This window comes from Nomascus leucogenys, chromosome 12 (assembly GCF_006542625.1).
Source record: "Nomascus leucogenys isolate Asia chromosome 12, Asia_NLE_v1, whole genome shotgun sequence".
NCBI lineage: Eukaryota > Metazoa > Chordata > Mammalia > Primates > Hylobatidae > Nomascus > Nomascus leucogenys.
The window spans coordinates 72,683,290-72,698,543 of NC_044392.1; positions in this window are offsets into that span (position 1 = coordinate 72,683,290).

Genomic DNA, 15,254 nt, shown 5'->3' on the forward strand with positions numbered 1-15,254 from the left:
ACTATAGAACCTGGCACCCAATTGTCAAATGTAATTTTAAATTAAGATTTGGAGCACTCATGATGATAGAACATATGCTGAGCCTTATAAGAATGTAATTAATTCTGAAAGATTAAAATCATACAGAATATATTTTCAGATCACTACAGGATAATTTAGACATTAATAAAAAAGTTTAATGTAAAACCCCCAACTTCAAATAAAATCTTTCCTCAAAGAAAGCTCCTGGCCTAGTTGGTTTTACTGGAAAATTCTATTAAATATTTATAAAGAAAGTAATATCAGACTAATATAAATTTTTTTCAGAAAATTGAGAAGATGGGAGCACTACTCATATAATGAGACCAGCATAACTCATCATATAGGGACAATACAGGTGAATAAAATTATTCATATGAAAAAATATTGGCAAACAGAATCTAGCAATATGAAATAGGCTACTACGTCGTTACCAAATGAAGTTTATTCCAGGAATGTAAGGTTTGCTTAAAATTAGAAAGTCTATCCATGTAATTCATTTCATTGGTGAAATATTGAATGCTACTTTTTTAGTGGAAAAAAGTAGAAGTTTGCTGATACTTATCCAAGGTAGTATTAACTAATCTTTTACATGATATTAAAAATAAATTTAAATAGTAGGAAGGGGTGAATGGAGTTACCAAGTAGTTTGAACTATCTGGTTTACAAGATATTTTAATAAAATAATATTTATTGGGGGTTTTTGGTGTAGTGTACCGTTCTCAATTCCCAGTGTTGACATATGTCTACAAGGTTGAATGGTCAACAGGGCAGATAAAGCAGCAAAAAGGGGTTATAGTGCAGCACACTATGTACAAATTTTTCTATCTTTTTTCTCCTCATCACCCCTGGACCAACTCAACCTCCTCTTTCATTAGGAAGGGTCATTTCTCATAAAGATTCTAATTCCTCAGTCCACAACTAAATGTTCGAGTAGGCGCTGATTCACCATTTTGTTATCTTCATTTGCCCAAATATTTGCATTCATGAAGTAAAATATCCTGAAAATCCATTTCACAAGCATTAATTTATGAGTATTTAAAAATACTTTTTAACATGCAATTCTGCTTATGTTACCAAGTAATGTATTTAGGGGTTTTATCTGGGTCCTCTCAGTGTTGTTTACTGGTTCCTCTCACTATTGGGACCCACTACCTGGGTTCTCTCACTATAGACTACTATGTATTAGAAGGATCTAGTTAAATAATGGATTATGTCATATTTTAACATGTGACAATATGTCCCTGTTAACAATTCAAGAATCTCGATCTGCATGTGATCTGTTCTAATTTCTATGAACCTGTTGCTCCTCTATTCACTAATTTTTTTCCCTTGCTTTGGCTATCTGAAGTTCCAAATATTTATAAAAGTATACTCAATAAATGATTTCACAGTGTCTTTTTATTATTTTTCCCTCAGACTACTTTTTATCTGATATTAAATGGAAATGGCTCCTATAATTATATGTATTATTTGCTGTTTGCAATTGTGATAATTTTCATTACCTTCTGCAGTACTTTTAATTAATAGTGTTTCATTTCATTTCTTAACATCATTTAAAAATCAAAAAAAGCAACCACTTCTATTTTCAGCTGACATTCAGTGATTTTCCTGAAAACACACATAAGAACTGACTGAAATGAAAATTTAAAAAACTGTTTTCAAAGCCATTACTAAGAGCTTCATTTGGTATCTGTAGTTTTTTTTTTTTTTTTTTTTACAGCGTTTGTAGCATTTGGAGTTACTTCATCTTTATGAAGCATTTATAGAACATATGAGATGTTTAACTATATGAATATGTACACAAGTGCTTTTGAACTAGATACTCGTTTTTCATCAGAGTTACAATTCATCATTGTGGTCTCCTATACATATTTTCTTCAGTTACAAGTATTTTTGAAATGAAATCTCTTTAAAAGAACAATATTTTCAAAACGAGTTATGCTCTATTTTTAGAACATGGAGAAAATAAAGCAAATATGAAAAGTAGTTTTTTTTATTATTATACTTTAAGTTTTAGGGTACATGTGCACAACATGCAGGTTTGTTACATATGTATACATGTGCCATGTTGGTGTGCTGCACCCATTAAGTCGTCATTTAACATTAGGTATATCTCCTAATGCTATCCCTCCCCCCTCCCCCCTCCCCCCACAAGAAAACTAGTATTTTGATGGTGGTAATAAAATAAATGATAAAAAAGAAAATAAATGATGTTTCAAATCAGTGTAGCACAATCTTGAACTTCAACCAATTTGGATTTTCTCCTAGTTCAACCATGATGTGTTTTTTAAATGTACGAAAAAGCATTTAATATTAGCCATAGTAATTGGCTGTTTACCTGTCACTTCTGTATGTTATTGAAATACTAAGAATAAATGTAGAGCTCAAAATAGGCTGTCTTCCATCATTATTATTCCAGCATTATTAGCAATGCTCTGGGGATGTATGCAGCACTTAATAAAAGCACACACATAAACAATGCAAATAAGAATTGAGCAAAAGGCAATTTGTGGTCTTAACTGGAGGTAATTTCTTTTATTTATGCCACCAGATAAAACTTAATTGGGGAGTAAAACAGAACAAGAGATAAAGGAAGATAAGAACTTGTACATAGTGTACTTGGTAGTGAACGTAGGATCATCTTGGTAGGGTTTTTCTCTTACACATGGTTGGGCACAGCATGGTTTTCAAATATTCACTTTATGCAATAAATAGACAATTGTTCAGCAAGAGCCTACAACAACAATTTCCTCAGCTGTAATTTTTACAGTATAATTGGAGAGGAGGGTACATGCAAGACATTGACAGGAGATGTGATTGAAAATTTATCCTTAAAAATATATACCATTTTAATGTCTTTCTCAAACCCACTCAAATGAGAAAGGATAATATTGTACTTTCCTCTTTTACGATAATCAAAATAAAGATTTTTTTTTTTTTTTTTTTTTGAGACGGAGTCTCGCTCTGTCGCCCAGGCTGGAGTGCAGTGGCGCGATCTCCGCTCACTGCAAGCTCCGCCTCCCGGGTTCACGCCATTCTCCTGTCTCAGCCTCCCGAGTAGCTGGGACTACAGGCACCCGCCACCACGCCTGGCTAATTTTTTTGTATTTTTAGTAGAGACGGGGTTTCACCGTGGTCTTGATCTCCTGGCCTCGTGATCTGCCCGCCTCAGCCTCCCAAAGTGCTGGGATTACAAGCGTGAGCCACCGCAAATAAAGATATTTTTAAAAAATATTTGATTTTTATCTTGCCTCACTATCCGGATTAAATTCTCACTTAAACTGCAATTGTTAGGGCACCATTTCTTTTTTTTTTTTTTTTATACTTTAAGTTCTAGGGTACATGGGCACAACATGCAGATTTGTTACATAGACACGTATACATGTGCCATGTTGGTTTGCCAACAACCATTAACTCGTCATTTACATTAGGTATTTCTCCTAATGCTATCCCTCCCCACTACCCCCACCCCACGACAGGCCCCAGTGTGTGATGTACCCCACCCTATGTCCAAGTGTTCTCATTGTTCAATTCCCACCCATGAGTGAGAACATGCAGTGTTTGGTTTTCTGTCCTTGTGATAGTTTGCTCAGAATGATGGTTTCCAGCTTCATCCATGTCCCTACAAAGGACATGAACTCATCATTTTTTATGGCTGCATAGTATTCCACGGTGTATATATGCCACTTTTCTTAATCCAGTCTATCATTGTTGGACATTTGGGTTGGTTCCAAGTCTTTGCCATTGTGAATAGTGCTGCAATAAACATATGTGTGCATGTGTTTTTATAGCAGCATGATTTATAATCCTTTGGGTATATACCCAGTAATGGGATGGCTGGGTCAAATGATGTTTCTAGTTCTAGATCCTTGAGAAATCGCCACACTGTCTTCTACAATAGTTGAACTAGTTTACAGTCCCACCAACAGTGTAAAAGTGTTTCTATGTCTCCACATCCTCTCCAGCACCTGTTGTTTCCTGACTTTTTAATGATCGCCATTCTAACTGGTGTGAGATGGTATGTTACTGTGGTTTTGATTTGCATTTCTCTGATGGCCAGTGATGATGAGCATTTTTTCGTGTGTCTTTTGGCTGCATAAATGTCTTATTTTGAGAAGTGTCTGTTCATATCCTTTGCCCACTTTTTGATGGGGTTGTTTGTTTTTTTCTTGTAAATTTGTTTGAGTTCATTGTAGATTCTGGATATTAGCCCTTTGTCAGATGGGTAGATTGTAAAAATTTTCTGCCATTCTATAGGTTGCCTGTTCACTCTGATGGTAGTTTCTTTTGCTGTGGAGATGCTCTTTAGTTTAATTAGGTCCCATTTGTCTATTTTGGCTTTTGTTGCCAGGGCACCATTTCTATAACATGGGTACATTCAGAAAGTAATGTGTATGTATGTGTGTAGTGTGTGTGTGTGCATGTGTGTACATACATATGTACATAGATTGAGGGATTAAAAAGAGAAATGTAAAACAAAAGCAAATACGGTAACTATTTTGGGGAGAAAATAGTTGAAAGTTATACATAATTCTTTTTCCTTTTCTAGCAACTTTTCTGTAAGTCTAAAATTACCTGAAAACAAAAAGTTAAAAGAAAACACTTCCTAAAATTCCAAGATTCTGTTGAACACAAGAAAATAAAAAGCAACAACGTATACTTTTCAATGAAATTCTAAAAAGATGACAAATACAGGTTCTTTGAAAAGGAGAATTTGTAAATACTTTTAGATAATAGATTTCTTTCCAACACCTACTATAATGGGTACAATGAAAAATGAGTATGTATATGAATTCTAGAATATTCCACTTTACACCCAAAATATTAATAGTTACTAGTTCCTTAAGTTGCCTGCAGTACACCTTTAGGAGGCAGAATGCTGGTTTTTAATAGCATTAGATGCTATTAAATTTAAATGCACTAAGTAGTACTATAAATCTCTGACTATAATAAAAAATTAAGAAATGAATTTCCGAATTTTTCTCCTGGAGAACAAAATATGTTTATTTTCCCTATCATCTCCCTGTAATACAGGCTTTATACTCTAATTGGATTCAAGTAATAGTGTTACTGGTGGAGGGTGTCCAGGATCTTGATATTTTGAACAAAAAATTGAACAAAATGCACAAACAAAGCAATAAGAGAAAAGCACAAATTTTTTGAAATGAAACTACACTCCACAGAATAGGAATGGGTTCAAGCAGCTGCTCAAGAGTGCTGGTTACAGAGTTTTTCTGGGGTTTAAATACCCTCTAGTGGTTTACCATTGGTTACTTGGTTTACACTCTATGTAAATGAAGTAGTGGCCTTCAAGTAGTGGCCTTCAACCAGTCTGATTGGTTGCAATAAGGTGACCAGTCATAGGCTGAAGTAAAGTTACAGAGTTACACATGAAGACTTGGCCTGTGATCAGTCTGATTGGTTGCAGGAGAGGACCAATCAGAGGTACTTCATTTTTCCGTCTGCAACACAGAAAACAAAGGGTGGGAGTGGGGGACAGTGCATAGGGAGTAGCCTCTGATCCTTTTGTTACATGGGTGTTGAGAGGTGGGGTTTTCCTTTTTATTCAGTTCTAGGAAGTCTGTGAATCAGCCTTAGGTTTCCTGCCCCCAGACCCTATTCTCCTGTCTCAATAGTAGGTGTGGGAAATTTATGCAACAAGGAAGTCAGCATCAATTTACATTCCAACTGTACTGTTGTCAATATGTCCAGATATAATTTATAAGTTACTGGACAATGTCACCTATGTACTCTTTTGCTTGATTATATTTAAGCTGGATTAATTCTTTTAAACCTAATTCCTGAAAAAATGAAGGATTTTCTTCTCATTCTTTGGTATTATATACAGTCATACTAGTCATGTAATAGAATAGTAGTGATCCTGCTGATAACAGAAAACCTATTCGATTAGAAATAGACCCTCTGAGTCCTCCTATCTTTATAACAACCCAATAAGATCACATAATTGCTTATCAATATTGACTAGCTCATTAGATAAACAAAACTTTATGCTTTTTATTTATTCTTTTACTTATTTATTGAACAAATATTTATTGCGTGTGCCCTGTGTGCCGGAGATTGTACACATCGAAGATTTGGAAATGAATAAAGTAGAAAAAAATAAAAGAAAACTCCTTTCACTGAGTTTATATTTAAATAGGTGAAAAGCTAAAATAATTAAATACATCATTCACTATATGAGATTATAACAAGTGTGATAGATTTAAAAAAAACGCGAAAGGAGTGAATATGTAACAGAAGGCAAAGCTTCTCTTTTAAGTTAAGTAGTTACAGAGACCTTTTTAATAATGTGATATTTCACTACTAGGGTAATCCAAGCAGCTATTTGACAGCTCTTTCTAGTACAAAAGTGTTAACACACACAAGAATATTTTTGGACTACCAGGGAACACATAGGCAATGTAGGGAGAGAAAAGTGAGAGAAGAAGATTGCCGAAGACCCAAAGTGGTAAGGTGTTTGATCATGTAGTGATTCCAAGAGCTTTGGTTTTAACTATGAATGAAATGGGAAACCACTGGAAAGTTTGGAGCAAAGAAGTTATCTCACTCTGGCTGCTAAGTTGAGTATAGTTTATGGTGGGCACAAGTGGAAGAGAGAAGACCATTTGAGACTCTATGGTTGTAATGGAAGAGCCATGCGGTAGTGGTTGAATCAGCCAAATACCCACTATTGCAGACAATGTTGGTAACACAAACTCTATTCCAGTTTTCCCATATAGAAAATTAGTGAATCAGATTTGATGACCTCTTAAGTTGTTTTAAGCTTTAATGTCTCAGTAGTCTTTGAGTGTCCTAAATTGGAAGTCACAGCTAATTAAAGTAGAAAATAAGTTCAATTAGACAAGTGAAATATTATTTTGTTTGACAAGATTCCCACTCCTCCTCCTTCTATTAAACACTTGTATTTGTATCTGTCACAGTCATAACAGAAGACAGATGGCACAAACAAATTAGAATATTTTGAAGGTTTGTATATAAAGAGACTAATTACTGAGGTATGGGTAAGGTGTAGAGGATCCACAATGGAGTGTGTAGGAATCTTAGCTAGCAGCCATGGAGCAGCCAAGCCCTGTAGGCCCAAAACGAAAAGGGAGTTAAGGAGGAAGAGTTTACTGAAACTAGAATAGATATTTTCAAAGGAAGAATGACTCATTATAGAGAGAAACATCAGTGTAGCATAACCTGTCAAGGATATAATCAGGGCAATAAATACCACAGCCTCACTTTCCTGTCTTAGTGTCCTCCCTTCCTCCAATTTCCATTGTCTGAGTAGAGAGAAGAGCTAGAAATGGATACAATCCAAACAGATTACCCTCCACCTGAAAGAATAAAGAAAACAGGAGGGAAAGTTAGAGAGTACCCCTGGAGGTGCAACTGGAAGATAACTGGCACAGAAGGCAAGGGAAATGCCTTGGTTTATTTGTTCTCTTATTCATGCACTTATTCAAGCATTCATTTAGTCACTCAGGAAAAAAGATTATTAAATATAACCAACATGTCAGTACCAGAATAGATATGGGTTTATGACGATGGTTCAGAGGGAAAAGTTTTCTGAATATAGAGATGACAAAACCCCAAACATTATCCCAACCTATCCTCTATTTCACAATTAATTGCACAAAGTAGAGATAAACAGAAAATGTTATACACTGGAGAAATAGTCTAGTTCTAGTATCACTGTATTTCTATAGTGAAGGTCAAGACCCTTTCTGGAAATCCCTTCTAAAAGTGAATATAGCATCACTCAAGATTCACAAGAGCAAACAGGTATGAGAAATTTGGGGAGGGAACCCTGTATCTTGGAAGTCAGTGGTTGCACCTGTGTGCGAAAACATAGGCTATGATCAACTAGAGAATCAGCTGGAATCCTGGGCTCAGTTCTGATTAAACTCTACCCAAACTAATCAAACCTGCTAACTAATGGCCATTTCTATTGATTTAAATATGATTTAATTATGTAGCCAAAATAATTGTAAAATAGAAGTCAGATCACATCACTTCTCACTCACAACAACCCAGTGGCTTAGCAGACCCCTGAAAATCAAAGCAAAATTTCTTAATATCATCTATGAGAACCTAAGTAAGCCGGCCCTCCTCTTCTTGTGTCCTCTCCATCACCATGTCCACCTATGCTTCACACTCCCTTGTCTGTCCAGCTTCAGCCATTCCTTTTAACCGTCCCTTTAACATGCCACACTTGCCTCCAACACAAGACTTTTGCAGTCTGTTATGTTAGAAATGTTTGGATTTTTTTAAAGATAGCTGCAAAGCAAATGCCTCATATTTATGCTCATCTGTCACTATATCAATGATGTTTTCTCTGACCACATGATGTAAAGTAAAAATTTCTCACCCCAATTGACCCCCAGCAAGATTCTCTTTAACCAATTTCTCTGCTTTATTTTTCTTCATAGCATTCATCATCATTAGTCCACCATACATTTTACTTACTTCTTTATAGCCTTTTCTAAACAACCAAATCTTCATTCCCACAAGAGCATATATTTTGTTTCTGTTTTTGTTTTGTTCACAGTTTTATCCACAGGGATTAAACATATATAGACTAACAAATGGTGGATGCTCAGTGCAACTTGTAGAATAAATTGATAATAAAAACTTTAAATTTTGGAATAGTATACTGAAACATAAGAATGACCAACTAGTAATTTCACTACTCACTAAAATTTCAGTTTAAAAATTAGGAAGATAAAGGATGTTCTTGAAAGTGGTTGATCAAATAAATGATTTCCTACCTTACAATAAATAATGCCAGAATAAAGGTCTACTAGAAATGAAAGAATGAAACTCACAGAAGTAGCATGGTAAATAAAAAAGCTTTTTTGCTTGATAAAGAAAGGCTATTTAACTGTCTTCTGGGTGGACAGTGAGATAAATATGAAGAAACTAAAATAAAATATGAAATCTTTGCTAATAATAATAGAAAGTGGATTGCAGCATTTTTAACAGCTATGAAAGATTATGGAAAATAAAATAATCACAATCATGCATCACTTGATGGGGATATATTCTGAGAAATGCATCATTAGGCAGTTTCGTCGTTGTGGAAACATGCTAGCATTTACACAAACCTAGATGATGTAACCTATGATACACCTAGGCCATATGGTATAGCCTATTACTCTCAGGCTACAAACCTGTACAGCATGTTACTGTATTGAATACTGTATGCAACCATAGCACAATGATATTTGTACACCTAAACAAAGAAAAGATATAGTAAAAAGACCACATTATAATCTTTTGAGACCACCATCATATATGTGGTCATTGACCAAAACATCATTAGGTAGTGAGTGGCTGCATTTTCATTTCTCTTTCTACCTAATTTGTGTAACTTATATAATTACATGTCTCATTATTTTAAATGATTTCACAAATAGAAAATACACTAAGTATTATCTGGGGTGAGTTTTTCTCTCAATTATTTTATCCTACTGAAATTCTAAATATTGTTTTCACATGTATTGTTCCATAAAGAGATCTTCTTTACAACCTAGTGAGAAGAGTAAGAATGAAGGAATTATTGCTCTTATTTCACAAGGTCATAAAGTTTAGCTTCAGAGAAAGAGTTCTGCTTACTTATTCATAGACACACTTTTAAAATTGAGACAAATTTAGCTCATCTGATTTTTAGCCAATGTTTATTCATCCATATCTAACATACGGAAACAAGTCTAACAGAGATCACATGCCTATATGCAATATATAGTGGTAAGAAATGTCATGATTTCTTTGCATATTTGTAGAATGCTTCACTGCAAAAAAGAGAATAGTTAATAGATGCTTTTACTTTTTAAAACAATGAGAGCAATTTTAGGTTTACAGCAAAATTAAGAGGAAGGTACAGATATTTCCCATATAGCCCTTGCCCCTACACATGCATAGCCTCCACCATTATCAACATCCTCCACCAGAGTGGTGCAGTTTTTACAATTTAGGAGCCTACATTGACACATCCTAATCATCACAGTCCATAGTTTACATTAGGAATCACTCCAAGACTTGTACATTCCATGGGTTTGAATAGATGTGTTAACAACATGTATCCGTCATTATAATATCATACAGAGTATTTTCACTGCATTAAAATTCTCTGTATTCTGCGTATTCATCCCTCTCTCCCCTCAGACACCTGGAAATCACTGTTTTTTTACTGTCTCCAAATTTTGACTTTTCCAGAATCTCACATGGTTGCAATTGTACAGTAGATAGCCTTTTTGGATTGGCTTCTTTCACTTAGTATTATGCCTTCATTTTTCTACCATGTTTTTTATTTTATTTTATTTTATTTTTTTAATTATACTTTAAGTTTTAGGGTACATGTGCACAACGTGCAGGTTAGTTACATATGTATACATGTGCCATGTTGGTGTGCTGCACCCATTAACTCGTCATGGGAGAGGGATAGCATTAGGAGATATATCTACCATGTTTTTTCATGGCTTGAAAGCTCATTTCTTTTTACTGCTGAAAATAGTCCATTGCCTGGATGTACCACAGTTTATGTTTCTACTCGCCTCCTGAAGAACATCTTGGTTGCTTTCAGGTTTTGGCAATTATAAATAAAGCGACTATAAACATCTGTGTTTAGGTTTGTGTGCACATAAATTTTCAACATTTTTGGAGAAATACTAAGGATCATGTTTGCTGGGTAGCATGGCATGAGTTGTTTAAGTTTGTAAGAAACTGCAAACTGTCTTGTAGAGTGCCTATACCATTCTACGTTCCCACCAGAAAATGAATGAGAGTTGCTGTTGCTCTACTTTCTCACGAGTACTTGTTAATGTCATTGTTATAGATTCTGACCATTCTCACTGGTGTGTAGGAGTATTTAATTGTCATTTTAATTTGCATTTCCCTGATAACATGTAAAGTGACGCATCGTTTTATGTGCCTATTTGCTATCTATATATCTTTGGTGAGGTGCTTTTTAAGGTCTTTGGCCGATGTTTTAAAAATTGGATTGTTTGCTATTTATTGTTGAGCTTTAATAATTCTTTCTATATTTTGGATAATATACCTTTATGAGATACGCTTTCTGCAAATATTTCCTCCCATACTGTGCCACGTGTTTTCATTTCCTTGAAAGCCCCTTTAGTAGAAGTTTTGAATTTTAATGAAGTCCAGCTTATAAATCTTTTCTTTTATGGTATGTGTCTTTGGTGTTAATGTAAAAAAATCATCCTTACACCAAGCTCATTTAGGTTTTCTACTACGTTTTCTTCAAAGAGTTATATAGTTTTGCATTTTGTGTTACAGGTAATGGTCCATTTAGTGTTAGTTTTTGTGACAAGTTTAAGGTCTGTGTTTAGATTCATTATTTTGCATGTGGATGTCCTATTTTACAAGCACTATTGTTTAAAATACTCTTTTCTCCATATATATATGTATATTCTCCAAATATATATTCTCCAAATATATATATATATATATATTCTCCAAATATATATATATATATTGCTCCTTTGTCAAAGATCTGTTGATTCTATTTGTGTGGATCTAAATGGGGCTCTCCACTGTTACATTAATATATGTGTCAATTTTTTATTAACACTATACTGTCTTTTATTGAGCTTTACTATAAGTCTGAATTTAAGTAGTGTTAGTGCTTCAACATCTTCTTCAATATTGTGTTGGCTATTCTGGATCTTTCGCTCCTCCATATAAATTTTAGAATCAGTTCGGCAATATCCAAACAATCTATTGCTGAAATTTTGATTGGGATTGTATTAAATTATAAGTCTAGTTGAGAATAACTGGTATCTTGACAATATTGAGTCTTTCTGTCCATGAACATGAATATCACTAAATTTATGTAGCTTTGCTTCATTGTCATTCATCAGTGTTTTAGTTTTCCTCATATAGCTCTTATACACATTTTGTTACATTTATGCATGTGTATTTTATGTTTGTGGGGTGCTAATATAATTGGCATTGTCTTTAATTTCAAGTTTCACTTGTTCGCTGAGAAGGCAATTAAAATTTACATATTAATCTTGTATCCTTCAAACTTGCTACAATTGCTTATCACTTACAGGGAGTTTTTTTATCAATTTTTTTCACAGTTTCTGCATAGATGATCACGTCATCTGTGAACAAAGACAGTTTTATTTCTTCCTCTTTAATTAGTGTAACTTTTATTTTCTCTTTTTGTCTATTCCATTAGCTTGTACTTCCAGTATAAAGTTTAAAAGCAGTGTTGCTCACTTGACATCCTTACCTTGTTCCTAATCTTAGTGGGAAATCTGGCTTCTCACCATTAATTATAATGTTAGCTCTAGCCTTTTGTGTTTGTTTTTGCATATATTACTATTAAAGTGAGAAACATTTCTTCTATGCCTAGTTACATAAAAGCTTTTATCATGAACACATATATTGTGTCAGATGCCTTTTGCATCTATTCGATTATGTAATTTTTTCTCCAGCCTATTGTGATGAATTACATTAATTGATATTTAATGGAAAACTGGCCTTTCAAACCTTGAATAAATTCCGATTGATCATGATGTGTAATTCCTTTTATTCATTGCTCAATTAAATTTGCTATTATTTAGTTGTTTTAAAATTCAAACTGTAGAAAATTGGTATTTGTTTTCTTATATGTTCGTTAGAATTTACCAGTGCACCCATTTGGGCCTGATGATTTCTGTTTTGAAAGAATATTAATTATTGATTAAATTTTTATAGATATAAGCCTATATATATTGTCTATTTCTTCTTGTGTGATAGTTGATAATTTCTGTCTTTTAAGGAATTGGTTCATTTCATCTAGATTAACCAATCTGTGGTCATAGAAATGTTCACAGTATTTATTTATCATATTATAAATGTCCCTAAAAACTGTAGAAACATCCTATCTTTCATTTCTGATATTAGTAATTTGTGCCTTCTCTCTTTTTGTCTTAGTTAGCCTGGCTAGGTGCCTGTGGGATTTACTAACGCATTCAAAAAAGCAGCTTTGGTTTCATCAATTTTCTCTATTGATTTCCCATTTTCGGTGTGGTCACTTTCTGCTCAAATTCTTATATTACATTTCTTCTTCAAACTTTGGATTTAATTTCCTCTTATGTTTCCAATTTCCTAAAGCAGAATCTTAGACAATTGATTTTAGATCTTTCTTCTTTTCAAATATTTGCATTTAATACTACAAATTTTCCTGTAAGAACTGCTTTCACTACATTCCACAAATGTTGATAGGTTATGTTTTCATTTTATATAGTTCAAAATATTTTTAAATTTCTCTTAACTTCTTTGATCTGTGAATTATTTAATAGTGTGTTGTTTAATCTCCACCTATTTTGGGATTTCCTGTCATCTTTCTGTAACTAATTTCCAGTTAGTTATATCATGGTCTGAGAGCAGATATTGTATGACTTCTATTATTTTAAAATTGTCAAAGAGTGTTTCATGGTTTAAAATTTGGTCTATCTTGGTGTATGTTCCATGTGAATTTGAAAAGAATGTGTATATTCTGCTGTTGTTGGGTGAAGTATACTGTAGATGTCAATTATATCCAGTTGATTGATGGAATTGTTGAGTTTAACTCTGTCCTTACTAATTTTCTGCCTACTGAATCTGTCCATTTTTAATAGAGGAATGTTGAAGTCTCCAACTATGATAGTAGATTCAACCATTTCTCCTTGCAGTTGTATTAGCTTTAGCCCCACATAGTTTACTGCATGGTTTTGGCTGCATATGCATCAAGGACTCTTATGTCGTCTTGGAGAACTGACCTATTTGTCATGTAATCCCCTTCTTTATTTCTGATAACTTCCCTTGCTTTGAAGTCAGTTCTGTCTGAAATTAACATAGCTACTCCTGCTTTCTTATATTAATGTTAGTGTGATGTATTTTCTTACCATTCATTTACTTTTAAACTATATGTGTCATTACACGTAAAGTGGGTTTCTTATAGACAACATGTCATTGGGTCTTGTTTAATCCACTCGATTTCTGTTGTTCACTGGTACATTTAAGTCATTGACATTTGAAGTAATTGTTGATATAATTGGATTAATATTACCATACTTTTTATGCTTTCTATTTTTGGCCCTTGTGCTTTTTTCCTATTTTTGTCATCTACTCTTCTGTTTTTTTGTGATTTTAGTTGAGCATTTTTATTTTCTCTCCTTTCTTAGCACATCAATTATGCTTCTGCTTTTACTTTTTTTAGTGGGCACCCTAGAGTTTTCAATATACAGTTATGATTAACCCAAGTACACTTCTCAAATGAGAGTGTACCATTTCACAGTTAGTGTACCTTATAACAAAATAGCCTTAATTCCTAACTAGCTTCTCCAGATCGCAGGCCTCTCTATTGGTAAGTGTTCTTTTCTCCCTGTGGCTTCTTTCAAGATTTCTGTTCATCTTTCATCTTCTCTAATTTAAAAATGATAAGCCTAGATATGGATTCTTGAGTATTTATCTTGTGTGGTATTCTCTGAGCTTCTTGGGTCTGTGGTTTGGTGTCTGGCATTAATTTGGGGGAAATTTATAGTCACTATTATTTCAAATATCTCTTCTGTTCCTTTCTTTTCATTCTTGTATTTCCTTTACACATTAGTTATACCTTTTGTATTTGTCCCACAGTTCATATATATTTTGTTTTGGTTTTCTTAGTCTCTGTTCTCTTCATTTTTTCCGTATTCAAAGTCTCTGTTGAAATATCCACAGACTCAGAGTCTCTCCTCAGCCATGCCCAGCCTACTAACAAGCTCATCAAAGGCATTCTTTATTACTGTTACAGTGTTTTTGGTCTCTAGCATTTCTTTTTGGTAGGTTCTTAGGATTTTCATCTCTGTGCTGACATTGCCCATCTCTTCTTGTATGCTGCCTACTTTATCCATTGGAGCCATTGCATAGAAGTCATAGTTGTTTTATATATTCCCAGTCTGATAATTTCAACATCCCTGCCATGGCTGATTTGGGTGCCTGCTCTGTTTCTTCAAAGTGTGTTTTTAACCTTTTGGTAAGCCTTGTGATATTTTCTTGATAGCTGGACATGATGTACTGGGTAAAAGGAACTGCTGTAAATAGGCCTTCAGTAATGTAATAGAAGGCTGTCGGGGAGAGGAAACATTCTATAATCCTATGATTAGGTCTCAGTTGTTTAGTGACCCTATGTCTCTGCACTGTTAACTTCATAAATATTTCACCTTTTTCTCACTCCCTTAGGTGGAATACAAGATGCC